We start from the raw sequence: 14,660 nt of genomic DNA on the forward strand, positions 1-14,660 counted from the left end.
GACAAGCAGCAGTTTATTGACTGCTGTATTTTTAAATCTCTTTTTACAACATTTCAAAATGCCTGTTTTTAATATGCTTCCACTGTATTTATTCTTAAATGTCTTTTATTTTATTTTGTAAAGCACTTTGGGTTGCCGTGTGCTGAAAGGTGCTGTCAAACCAAGTCAAAACACAAGACGAACCGACAAAGACAGACAGAAAAACCAGAACTTATATACACACAAGACTAATTATACAAACAAGACACAGGTGAGGAGGGAGGAGAAAACACAGGACACCAGGTGCACACAATCGGGTAATAAGACACACCAGGGAAACTAACGACAGGGAACCACAGACAGATCTAAAGACAAAACACAACGCAGACAGAAAACCAAAGACAGATCTAGACAAGACACAACGCAGACAGAAACAGGCAAGACAGGAGGTGAAGACCTTTCAAAATAAAACATGAAACAAAAGACAGAAAAAGACAAGACAAAATACAATAAAGACAGATCTTGACACTTGCCTTGCTTTACAATTTTAAATCGGTTTTAGCCTAAACAGATATTTCTCTTTGGCAGACACAATGGAAATATACTCACTTGTTATTTTCTTAAATTTGTTTAGTGAAAAGTCTGACACAGTGCAGTCTTTCTCATAGCACTTATCATAGTTATTTAGCATAGCATTTAAAAGACAAATTATTTCCGTACTTTACCTTGTCTTTTTAGAAGTGGAAAAAACTGCCCATTGATTTTGCCGTTCTGTGTGTGATTGAAAAACAGAATTATCTACCTGATTTCATATTGTTTACTTATTGATTGATATTTTAGCATAAGGCCCAGACAATGAATGACAGACGCAAACCAGTTAAATGTAAATCCTCTTGTCACATACTTCTTTGTCTGACTTGTTTCAGTAATTGTATCAGACAGTGCCCATTTAAAAGTAGCCTGGATAAAGAAGTGTGCAAAGTATTTCAGTTCAACAGAGCAAAGGGAATGAGAAGACTTAAATGTGTAGGTGCTGATTTTATTGAAAATATAGTTTTGTTTTCAAATACAAGATTACAAGTAATAAGAAGTTATACAAATACCAGTAAAAGCAAAGCACCTGTAGAAGGCACATTTTCTAAAATATAAAAACATGATTTATGCAAATCCAGACTAAAATCCTCCTATAACACAAACACACACAGATCTAATTGTTCACAGCTATTCATTTCACTGTATTGACCTGTCTTATTGCAACTCTACCTGTCTAGCAGACATACAATATAATAAGCTTTATATTGAAATCAAACTAATAAACAGGCCGGAGAAAAAGCAGTAACCAAGATTCCAGGGTTGCCAACTCTCACGCATCTGGCGTGTGACCAGGCCCGGTTCCAGAACAAAATGACTCAGGGTGCATCTGAGATTAGAGAGGGTGCAGTGGTAAAGTGCTATTTTTATAAGTGGGGAGTGGACCTAACACCCTCTAAGGCAGGGGTGGCCAACCAACAGAGGTAAAGAGCCAATAATCTTCCTGTGTTACTGCAAAGAGCCACATCATACAGTACACAGGCACACATGCTGGGTGTATGTCCCCCGACCTCTCTCTCTCTCTCTCCTTCTCTCTTTTGCTCTCAGCCTTTCTGTGTGCTCCCTCACTCTCTTCCTCTATGTGCCCCTCTCTATTTCTCACACATACAAAATGAAAATCTAAAAATGAACAATAATTGACACACACACACACACACACACACACACACACACTCACATACAGAAACACATACCTCCGCTCAGCCAGATTTCCTATAAATGTCACAGTCCATGATATTGACAGAAATGGACTTAAACCTCTCCTACCAGTATTAAAGGTGGGGTAGGTAAGTTTGAGAAACCGGCTCGAGATACACTTTTTGTTATATTCCATGGAATGCTCTTAACATCCCGATAGCAATTAATATCTTAAGTGCTTTGACAAAAAATCCATTAAAAAATGTCATCTGTGGAAGCCGTGGTAGGCCTACTGTAAAAAGCACGACCAATCATTTTAGCCGGCCCGGCTAAAATAACTGGATGGCCTACCTGCCTGTTAGCCTTCCATCTGTGCACAAACGTAGGCTATCTCGTGCCCTCATTGGTCATGTGCGCGTTCGTGTGTGTTGGAGGAGGGGCTCTGTAAGGAAGTAGCAGATTTTTTCCGGCTGTTATGGAGTCAGATTTGGGTCAATATTCTAGCGCGCAAAACAAGCTACTCACGAGTGGAAAATGTGCTTTTACACGCGCATGAAATGACCCCCGCGCGCAGATTAAACCCCCGCGAGTGAGAGAGACAGCCCTCTTGCTCGCTCGCGGGAGTGTCAGCCTCACTTGCTCGCGGAGTCTGTCTACGCGCGCGTGAAAAGTTTCTGACACTTTGGGGCGGAGCCACTGGACTTTGATTGACAGCTGCAAGGAAGCCCGGAGTTGCCATGTTTGATAAATGCCTGAACTACCAAGAGCCGAGGAGTGACAGCTGCAAGATCAGTTGGACGAGACTGAATGGTAAAGTTGTCCATAAAAAACTATTATATTCGGAAAGTGTACAGCTAATATATATATATATAAATATATATAAATTAATTTGATATAAAAAAATTACACATTAATTCTAGGAGTGCAATACTTTTACAAACACTATAGTAATAATATGCATTCATTATGACAACATCATACTATTACTATAGGAGTGTTCTTGTGTTCAAAAAACAACTACAGAAACACTATATATATTATACTATAGTTATACTATTTAAAATAATATAGGAATACTACAAAGATCTAGATACATAGTATTACTATTGAAATATTATAGGGAGCTAATAAAATGGCACTACAGAAAAAACTATAGTAATACAATAGCTGGTGAAAAATACAAACTTACTAAAGGACACTATACAACTCTTATAGTATACTATAGTAATAGCCTACTAATTCATTTATAGTTCATTTCGTAAGGGAGGTGCATACAGCAGACAGCAGTTTTCGACAGATACAGCCCACTCAAAAATATATTGTTTTATATAAAATGCATTAAGATATATATATATATATATATATATATATTAGCTGTACACTTTACAAATATAATAGTTTTTTATGGACAACTTTACCATTCAATCTCGTCCAACTGATCTTGCAGCTGTCACTCCTCGGCTCTTGGTAGTTCAGGCATTTATCAAACCTGGCAACTCCGGGCTTCCTTGCAGCTGTCAATCAAAGTCCAGTGGCTCCGCCCCAAAGTGCCAGAAACTTTTCACGCGCGTAGACAGACTCCGCGAGGCTGTCCCCCCTGATCACACCGGAAGCGTCTGCGCTGCGGCTGCGCCGCGCTGCGACCTCCTCCTGCGTCATAACCCACCAGGCGCGTTTCAAAACGTTGCGGAAGCGGAGCGTCGTGTGTGCAGCCTCGCAGTTGTTGGATGAACGTTCCACTTCCTGCCTGCGCCGCGTCAAAAATAGGATTCATCCTATATTTTAGAAATTCCTTGCGGCGAGGAGCTTCTGGGACGCTTCGAACCGCGGCGCGGCGCAGCGGATCTGGTGGAATAGCACCCATTGACTAGAGTGGCCGCGATCGCTAAAAACGCCGCAGACGCTCCTGGTGGGATTAGGGGGTCACACTCCCGCGAGCGAGCAAGAGGGCTGTGTCTCTCGCGAGCGAGCGCATAGCCGCTCGCGGGGGTTTAATCTGCGCGCGAGGGTCATTTTATGCGCGTGGAAAAGTACATTTTCCGCTCGTGAGTAGCTTGTTTTACGCGCTAGAATATTGACCCAAATCTGACTCCATACCTGTGTATTTTCAAATTCTAGCGCACTCGAGCTGGTTTCTCAAATTACCATACCCCACCCCACCTTTAAGACCAGAGGCCAGTTATAGTTAGGGTTGCCAACCGTCCCGTATTAGCCGGGACGCCCCGTATTTGAGCCAAAAGTGGCGTGTCCCGTACGGGACTTTGTTTGTCCCGGACTCCCGTGTAAAGGGAAAAAATATATATATTTTTCTGTTTGCGCAATTCAGTGTGTGTTAGTGTGCTGTATGCGAAGGGTGCTACCGCTCAGTTGACAGGGCAGGTCAGCCTGTTCAGTCGTGTGGGAAAATGAGCCCTGCCGGTGGAGGAGGTGATAATGAAAGAGGAGAAGAGAGAGAGGATGTGGTTCTGGGCCCTGGCCCTTCTAAAAAGAAAAGACTTGTGTCTTACAACAAACAGTGGGAAGAAAAACACAGTTGGGTAAAGCCCGTGAGTGGAGATCTGTCTCGGGTCTTCTGCACCTTGTGTCGGAGGGAGTTTTCAATAGGTCACGGTGGAGAAAATGACCTGAAACAGCATGCTGGCACAGAAATGCACAAGCGAGCAACACAAAATAAAGGTGCATCAAATATAACTAAATTCTTCGGCAGTTCAACTGCAGAACAAGACAAAGTTGCTGCATGTGAGGCAGACCCGGCGCCAGAACAAATCTAAAGGGAGGGCATATGATTTTCATGGGAGGGCACACAAAACAGTCACGTGCTGCGGGCCTGCGGCACAATATATATCAAACAGCAAGGCCAACAGCATCGTGTAAAGACGCACACTTATCGTAAATACATACACAAATAAGGGCAACATAGAAACCACTTTTGAAACATTGTGTGCGTGGCAGCACAAACACTGGTAAATCACGAGCAAGGCACACTGGTTAAGGATGGCAGCTTCCTCATCGCTGCACTCCGAGAGAAATAGAGACGGAGACGATGAGCTGTTTAGCCCGCCTTGGGCATGGTTTATTTTCCTATGCACTGCACTCGGACATGCTGTGGAGTGAACCGTGGTCACCTCTGAGAGGGAGTTGGTTGACAGCTAAAAAAGCTATAATATCAACAACAGCTGACACGTAATAACGGCTCCGTGCCAGCTGATCTGAACCAAAGTACTTATTTCCTTATTTGTTTCCTTGCGTATCTGTCTCTCTCCACAAACTCTCACATGAAATGTGTTCTTTTGATGCGGCATGTCTTAGCAGTCCTTTATCAGTCTGTAATGCGTGTTTCCAGTCGCAAAAACATTTGACAGTATAGCCACATCAGATGAAGACGTATTTACTTTAAACTGTCTATGGGGAAACAAAAGGCTGCGTCTGCTTAACGAATATTCAAGCCATGGTCTGTTGTTGTACCATGTAGCGGCAAAAGTGCGCTTCTTTCCTGAAAACAATCTCTCTGATAACGATCCAGTTTCACCTGGTTGGGTTTATTACCCCCAAGATCATCTGGGGCTGTTGATCTTTGAGCGGTTGCTGGCCCAATAGTCAGGGGCGGATCTAGACAAATATTCATGGGGTGGCAAGAGGGTACCGAAATTATTCGGTACGGGCCCTTCGGTTCGGTACACGTGTGTACCGAACGAATATAGCGTTAAACGTAAAAAATTGAGAACATGAACAACTTTCTGGAAGTAATCTATATCATAGAGCGACCAAGTAATTTCATTGGACGAGAGGCATATTATGACAGCTGGTCACAGGGATGCGTTCAAATGTAGTCAGTAATTTGAGGAACTGTCTAAATGGCGAACGCAGATAAAGTTGAGCTGAAAATCCTCCAGCATCATTGAAGTCTCCGGTTTGGGAACATTTTGATTTCGCAGTTACGTACAAGGATGAAGGACAAAGACAGGTGGAACGAACCAAAGCTGTTTGTCAGCATTGTTCAACTAACATTGGTTACGCGGCTGGCAATACATCACACTCATTTGAAAAGGCATCACCCGAATGTGAATATCACCGGTACCAAAAGAAAAAAGACTGAAGTGCAAACCCAACTCCCACTAGCATTTAAGCCTCCACCAATCGCAAAGAGTTCAGACTGAGCCAAAGCTATTACAAACGCCAAATATCCTTATGTTGCCATGTTAGCAAAGCGCTACCTGGCTGTATCTGCTACCTCTGTCCCTAGAGAGGGTGTTCTCCACAGCAGGAGACATTGTTAGTGCCAGCAGATCTGCCCTTTCAGCAAGCAATGTGGACAAGTTCATCTTTCTTTAAACAACATGAAAATACAATGACAAGCAAGTCCTAATGTCAAGCTGGCTGCTTAGGTACTAGTACAGTTCAAATACAGATTATTTCAGTTCATCGAAATGCTGCACCTTAATGTTTATTTTACTATATTTTGTATTTATTTGAATACATTAGTCACAGTTTAATAATAATTTAAAAAAAATATTTAATGTTTTGTGATAATTTTTTCTGCTGTACCGAAAACGTACCGAACCGAACCGTGACCTAAAAACTGAGGTACGTACCGAACCGAAATGTTTGTGAACCGTTACACCCCTACAATCAATGTTAACTTGGAAAGCCACAATATTAATATTTTAACTCAATCACATAGGTGATATTATTGTGGCACATCAGTAAAGCCTTACATATAAATATATAAGGTGGCAGACGTGATTTAATGAATTTTAACTGAACAATAACTGAATGAGTTTGTCTCACTCTTAGACCAGCAGGGGTACCAAATCTATGCAGACTGCTGCAATAAGTACATTAATTAACTGTCTCATAGATGTTTGTCTGAATGAATATGATACTATTAACAATCATATTATTCCTATCAGCTGTCAATCACTGTTAATAAATAATAATAATAATAATAGATTTAATTTGTTAGCGTTTTTACAGGTGCTCAAAGACGCTTTACAGATATAGTGAAGAACTGTTATGATTCACATATTCATTTAGTATTGAATAAACTATATTTTTTGGAGGAGTTAATGATGAATGTTCATCAAGATGCTTGCTCACCCTCCTTCAAATTTGAAAAACAAGTAATTATATCATTATTGATATACAGTTACAACCTTGACTTTACATCAGAAAGAACAAACATTAAAGAAGTGACTAACTGCATCAGTTAGGGTTAAAAAACGTGTATTCAGCTAAAACATCGCTGCAGTTATTATCCAGTGGAAGGTCCTTACCTACTGGCCTAGTTAAATCAAAGTGGTTACTTTCTGTTGGCTGGGCAGTGTAGTTTTACACACCGTCTTATTTTACTTTCTCAGGACTTAAAACAGTTTTTTGGGGGCAGACCCCCTCAAAGAAAAAAATGTATACACGCATACAAGGTCATCATCTTAACAGTTTGTTATTCTCATCGAGTCATCCGTGAGCAGAGCATCAAGTTGGCATGTCTATTACAGCTGAATGCGGCGATTACCATTTTGTTCAGCAAAACGCCTCACAAACTTATTAAGATCAACAGCTGTAGTGCGTTTTGATTCAATGCTGAGTACAGCCAAACTTGACATTCTCTTCTCTGTCATTGGAGACCGCAACTACCTCATTCCTTCAGTGCTTGGGTCCGAAAGGCTTCTCGTTTTGCGCCGTCCCCCCGTTCAAGTGAATTCGCCACCAATCATATTTCCACTCTCGCGCCAGGACCGGGGGAGGGGTTACATGACGTGCATCTTGTGCTGCATTCACTTGCACTCGGACATTAGAGACTTTCTCTCATAAATGTCCGATGAGCCACAACTTTTCTTTCATTACATTACATTGCATTTAGCTGACGCTTTTATCCAAAGCGACTTACAATAAGTACGTTCGACCAGGAAGACACAACCTTGAAGAAAACAGAATCATATAAGTACATCAGGTTTCATAGAGCCAAAACATTAAGTGCTACTCAACTGGCTTTAGATAAGCCAGTCCTTTATTAGTATATAAGTGCTTTGTTAATAGTTCTATCGCTCGAAGTGGAGTCGAAAGAGATGAGTTTTCAGTCTGCGCCGGAAGATGTGCAAGCTATCTGCTGTCCTGATGTCAATGGGGAGCTCATTCCACCATCTTGGAGCCAGGATAGCAAACCCACGTGTTTTTGCCGATGGAAACTTGGGTCCCCCTCGCAGCGAGGGCGCAGCGAGTCGTTTGGCTGATGCAGAGCGTAGTGCACGCGCTGGGGTGTACGGTTTAACCATGTCCTGGATGTACGAAGGGCCAGATCCATTCGCAGCATGGTAAGCAAGTACCAGTGTCTTGAAGTGGATTCTAGCAGTTACCGGAAGCCAGTGAAGGGAGCGGAGGAGCGGAGTGGTGTGGGAAAATGTAGGTAGGTTGAAGACCAGACGAGCCGCTGCATTCTGGATGAGCTGCAGAGGTCGGATGGCACATGCAGGTAGACCAGCCAGGAGGGAGTTACAGTAGTCTAGGCGTGAGATGACGAGAGCCTGGACCAGAACCTGCGTCGCTTTCTGTGTCAGCTGGGGACGTATCTTCCTGATGTTGTAAAGCGTGTATCTGCAGCAGCGGGTTGTAGCAGCAATGTTTGCAGTGAAGGACAGTTTGTTATCTAGGATCACACCCAGATTCCTTGCAGTCTGAGTCGGGGAAACAACTGAGGTGCCAATGTTGATTGTTAGGTGAAGAGTGGGACAATCTTTTCCCGGAAGGAAGAGCAGCTCAGTCTTGTCAAGGTTGAACTTGAGGTGATGAGCAGACATCCACTGAGAGATGTCAGCTAGACAAGCAGAGATGCGTGCGACGACCTGGGTCTCTGAGCGGGGAAAGGACAGAATTAATTGGGTGTCGTCAGCGTAGCAGTGGTATGAAAAACCATGCGGGCTAATGACTGATCCGAGCGAGTTTGTGTACAGGGAGAAGAGGAGGGGACCAAGAACAGAGCCCTGAGGGACCCCTGTAGTTAATTGACAAGAGTCGGACTCAGACCCTCTCCAAGTCACCCTGTAGGTACGGTCTTTCAGGTATGAGGTGAGGAGGGAAAGTGCAGAGCCTGAAACTCCAAGTTTTTGGAGAGTGCGAAGGAGGATCTGATGATTCACCGTGTCGAATGCAGCAGACAGGTCCAACAGGATGATGACAGAGGAGAGGGATGCAGTTTTGGCAGTGTGCAGTTCCTCCGTGACAGCAATGAGAGCAGTTTATGTGGAGTGACCTGCCTTGAAACCAGACTGGTGCGGATCCAGAAGGTTGTTCTCATGGAGATAACAGGAGAGTTGTTTAAAGACAGCGCGTTCAAGTGATTTAGACAGGAAAGGGAGGAGAGAGACAGGCCTATAGTTTATAACATCAGACGGGTTGAGAGTAGGTTTCTTTAGGAGAGGGTTTACTCTTGCCTCCTTGGGACTGTTTGGAAAGTGACCAGAAGTTAGAGAAGTGTTGATGAAATGGGTGAGAAACGGTAGAATATCAGGAGCGGTAGTCTGAAGGAGGTTTGAAGGGATAGGGTCCAGAGGACAGGTGGTAGGGCGGGCAGAGGTAATGAGGGTAAGAACCTCACTTGGTGAGAGAGGGGAAAAGGAGGTTAGTGTGTTGGTGGAAGGAGGGTCTGGTGACCCAGCGGTGAGTAAAGGTGAGTCAGAAAAAGAAGAGTGAATATCATCAACCTTTTTTTCAAAGTGGGTAACAAAGTCGCTTGACAGAAGTGAGGAGGGGGGAGGGGCTTTTGGAGGGTCCAAGAGGGTGGAGAAGATGGAAAATAGTTTTTTGGGATTGGAATAGGAAGATTGGATCTTATCTTGAAAGAAAGTGCTTTTTGCCTGAGAGATCGAAGCAGAGAAAGAGGAGAGGAGAGCCTGATAGGTTAGGAGGTCGTCACGGTGTTTGGATTTTCACCGTTTCCGCTCTGCTGCCCTAAGGACGGTTCTATTAGCACGCAGTGCATCATTTAGCCAGGGAGCAGGAGGGGACTGACGAGCCTGCCGAGATGTGAGAGGACAGAGAGAGTCCAGAGTGGATGAGAGAGTAGAGAGGAGAGATTCTGCAGCAGAGTTTGAAGGCAGGAGTTGGAACGAGTCAGAGGAAGGGAGGGCTGAGAGCACCGACGAGGCAAAGGTAGAGGGGGAGAGGGAACGAAGGTTACGGCGGACAAGTGCAGGATGAGAAGAGATTAGTTTGTTATGTTTGGAAAGGGGTAGAGAGAATGAAATGAAGAAGTGATCGGATGTGTTGAGCGGGTTTACAGAGAGGTTAGAAGTAGCGCAGTTCCTTGAGAATATGAGATCAAGGACATTGCCAGCTTTATGAGTCGGTGGGGACGGAGACAGTGAGAAAGCAAAGGCGGTTAACAGGGATGTTAGTTCGTCTATCTTCCCCGTCTGGAGGTTGAAGTCTCCGAGAAGTACAGCGGGAGGGCCAGTTTCAGGGATGTGTGAGAGGAGATTATCTAATTCCTCCAAGAAGTCCTCCAAGAAGTCCCCCAAGGCGCCTGGTGGACGGTAGAGAACAACAATGGTTAACTGTATAGGATGGGTTACTGTGACGGCATGGAATTCAAAGGTGGAAGGAGTGAAGTTAGGTAGCTTGAAGAGGGAAAAGCTCCATTTGGGAGAGAGCAGGACACCAGTGCCACCTCCTCTGCCAGTTGGTCTGGGTGTATGGGAGAAGAAATATGCAGTGGAGAGAGCTGCTGGGGTGGATGTGTTGGATGGAATAATCCAGGTCTCAGTGAGAGCAAGGAAATCCAGAGATTGCAGGGAGGCGTAGCCAGAGATTAAGTCAGCCTTAGGAACAGCTGACTGGCAATTCCACAGGCCACCTGAAACTAGATGTTGGATCTCAGTGGAGCATGTGGGATAGACGAGAGCAGGCCGGTTATATCGATTACGAGATACACGGGGCCAGTGATAATTGCGAGAAGACACATGAACAGGAATGGAGAAAATACACATGATTATAGCATGAGGGGTTAGAAAACTAAAGAAAAGAGAAATAAGACACCAGCTCAATCAGAGTAGGATTTGCCTCCTCTTTGCCTCCCTCGTGACTCCCGTAGGACTCCAATGTCTTGTTAGTCTTCTCCCGTAGGACTCCAATGTCTTTGTCAGTCTTCGGCTGTCTGACGCTTAAGCTGACGCTCCAGGAAAGAGCTACCTAAAATGGACGCCTGATTGCTGAGTTCTCACAGCTGTAGGGGCACTGTAGGGGCACGCCCCTCTAATTAGTTAACAGATTTTAAATGCGGTATTTAAATGCTTTTTTAGGTGAAAGATGAATGAGTCACGCGGTTGTACTTCACGCAATCAATAGACTGGCCCTGCCTATATTATAATGCAGGATTGAGAGCTGAGACCTGTGAAGCAGGTTTCGCCTGAGCAGATCTGAGATTTAAAATCTCTCAAAAGGGATTTAGCCGTTTTAGCTACAATAACTACAGAACAATTATACAGAGTAGAATAAATGAAACAGAGAAGTCTAATTAAACAAGAATATAACTTACAGTGGTTGCTGCGTCAATAGGAAATGTTGTCACCCGGTCAGATGTACACTGAGTTCATCAGATTTTAAATGCGGTATTTAAATGCTTTTTTAGGTGAAAGATGACTGAGTCACGCGGTTGTACTTCACGCAATCAATAGACTGGCCCTGCCTATATTATAATGCAGGATTGAGAGCTGAGACCTGTGAAGCAGGTTTCGCCTGAGCAGATCTGAGATTTAAAATCTCTCAAAAGTGATTTAGCCGTTTTAGCTACAATAACTACAGAACAATTATACAGAGTAGAATAAATGAAACAGAGAAGTCTAATTAAACAAGAATATAACTTACAGTGGTTGCTGCGTCAATAGGAAATGTCGTCACCCGGTCAGATGTACACTGAGTTCATCAGATTTTAAATGCGGTATTTAAATGCTTTTTTAGGTGAAAGGTGACTGAGTCACGCGGTTGTACTTCACGCAATCAATAGACTGGCCCTGCCTATATTATAATGCAGGATTGAGAGCTGAGACCTGTGAAGCAGGTTTCGCCTGAGCAGATCTGAGATTTAAAATCTCTCAAAAGCGATTTAGCCGTTTTAGCTACAATAACTACAGAACAATTATACAGAGTAGAATAAATGAAACAGAGAAGTCTAATTAAACAAGAATATAACTTACAGTGGTTGCTGCGTCAATAGGAAATGTCGTCACCCGGTCAGATGTACACTGAGTTCATCAGATTTTAAATGCGGTATTTAAATGCTTTTTTAGGTGAAAGATGACTGAGTCACGCGGTTGTACTTCACGCAATCAATAGACTGGCCCTGCCTATATTATAATGCAGGATTGAGAGCTGAGACCTGTGAAGCAAGTTTCGCCTGAGCAGATCTGAGATTTAAAATCTCTCAAAAGCGATTTAGCTACAATAACTACAGAACAATTATACAGAGTAGAATAAATGAAACAGAGAAGTCTAATTAAACAAGAATATAACTTACAGTGGTTGCTGCGTCAATAGGAAATGTCGTCACCCGGTCAGATGTACACTGACACTTCAAAACAAAGATGCCAACTGGGGTGGCAAGGCTATTGTTTAGGGTGGCAGTTGCCACCCCATGCCACCCCGGTAGATCCGCCCCTGCCAATAGTACCTGTTGATGTGCTGCAAGGTAGCATCTGTAGTGGAGGCACCGGCACGGAGGAGGAGGAGGATGCTGGCGGGTGTGGTGCAGGGTGTAGCAACACAGGTGGTGATGGTAGGGGCACAAGGAGCTGTGCCTCGGAGGACAGCGTTGGTGGCGGCCGCCTTGATGAGTCAAGGCTTGGGCTCGCTAACTCAGCCCCGGGGTTTGCCGAGGTCAAGCTTGTGACATTAAGGCGTGCTGCTGCAACGGCAGGTGCCGGGTCGCCAGCAGCACCATCGGCTGCAGTTCTTCATCGCTATTTCGTTTTAATAAATCCTTAGACCTTTGGAGCCAATTTCTGATGTCCATTTTGTAATTCAAACATAAATGGGAGTCTACAGAATGCACAATAAACAAATCCAGAATAGGCGGCAGAGTGTGACGCTGTGATTGGTCTAAATGTGGACAAATCACAAATCACAACAGACACATGCCTTTATTTGACGTAGCCTGCGATTTTTTGTTTTAGTAGCCTACTATCTGACATCACATACATCGTAGCATAAAAGTTCACAGTTTATTTATAATTTAAAAAATTTAAATATTTTTTTAATTTTTATAAATAATAAAATCGTGTTTATTGGGGGAGGGCAGGAATGTCAAATGGGAGGGCCTGGCCCTTCCTGGCCCTCCCACGGCGCCGGGCATGATGTGAGGTAACATCAGTGTATCACACAGTTAAGCACGGCGCTGAAGTTGGCTTCCGATTCAGAGCATCCGATTCGGCAGTTAAGTAGAAAGTTAAGGGACATTTAATTTACAGCGCTGAGCGAACAATCCTCCGTGTTTGAACCTCTTAAATAGCTGCATAGCCGATTTATTTGGACTGGATTATCCCAGAAAGTCTAAAGATTCTTTATAACCCAGTTTGAGATTTGTGAAACCTTTATTCTATTTGTGAAAATTTAAAAAAGGGAGATTTCAGTGCTTTTTTCGCATCTTCACCACATTAAACCAGGTCCTGATCTAAAACCACTAGACCTACACTCATCAAATCTGGATGTGCCCGTGAATTCCTGGCCCGCAAATTCGCGGGTCTAGCTATGTACTGAGTGAGTGTGTGTATTTCGCGGGTTGAGTGATGTACAATGACAATGGCATCCCGTGGAGGAATTCTGAAATGTTTTACCGTTACATCACAAAAACGCACAGCAGAACCAGACCCTGGAGCGCCGGCCTCTTTATTTACTTACTCCTCTTCATCCCCTATGGGTAATAAGGCTGAGAGGAGAACCCTCCATCGTATTTAGTCCTTAGCAATATGATGCGCCTCTCCCCATGTAGGGATGGGTACCGAGCAGTCTATGGTACCGAGCCCCGGTATTAAACGGGCCCCTGGAAGGAATTATTAAAGACAGTGGTAACGTTAAGCTCCGACGTTATCGGACTTTTTATCTGTACTGGAGACATTTAAAATATATATGTCATATGTATTATTGCTACATACACATTATATCGCAGTTTTAGTTTCGCCAACTCCGTTTCTAATATGCAATAAGACTACAACATGCGTCTGTGATGTATTTTTGAGCTTTCCAATCCAGACGAGCTCTCTCTCTCCCGTCTGTGTGCGAGGGGGCGGGGCCGTTTGTAACGGTCTCCTGACTGTGTTACAGACTGTCATCCTGGTTAGTGGTTACTCTGGGTTCTGTCTTCAGGACACAGTGTTGGATTTTTTTGTTAATTGGATGGGACTTGATTGGATTCAATATTAGAGTAATTTTCACGTTTGTGTGTTTGTTTAAATATATTTGGCCTTTGTTTATGTGATTGAATGATTTACTCAAATAAAAAGGTTGATGAATTATCATCTAATGATTTGTATGATGTTTTATTCATGTTAAAGGTCACTTTGAATGATTTTAACTAATGATAATGTAGAAAAAGTAACATTTTATATTCGGGACGGTCCACATTAATTTCGGGACGGCTTAGATTGTATTTCGGGACGGTTCTGGGAGGATGGTGAAAAAAGTTAGTCGAGAGCCCTGTACACAGGATCAGTGGGGCTATGTGAGATAATAGTATTGCAAGATTGATGTTGACCCAGCCTCTTTAGAATATGTTGCTACCATTTCTTTACACAATTACGTAATGTTTCTTTTGGACACCTTTTTTATTACTCTTAGTGTGGTTGTCTTATTCTTAAAGTATACATACATAGATTACATACATACATACATACATACATACATACATACAATTACCCCAAAAATATGATAATTTCGGTGTGTATTTTTGTCCTTACCCTTAACCAGTT

This window comes from Gymnodraco acuticeps, unplaced genomic scaffold (genome assembly GCF_902827175.1).
Source record: "Gymnodraco acuticeps unplaced genomic scaffold, fGymAcu1.1, whole genome shotgun sequence".
Classification (NCBI taxonomy): Eukaryota; Metazoa; Chordata; class Actinopteri; order Perciformes; family Bathydraconidae; genus Gymnodraco; species Gymnodraco acuticeps.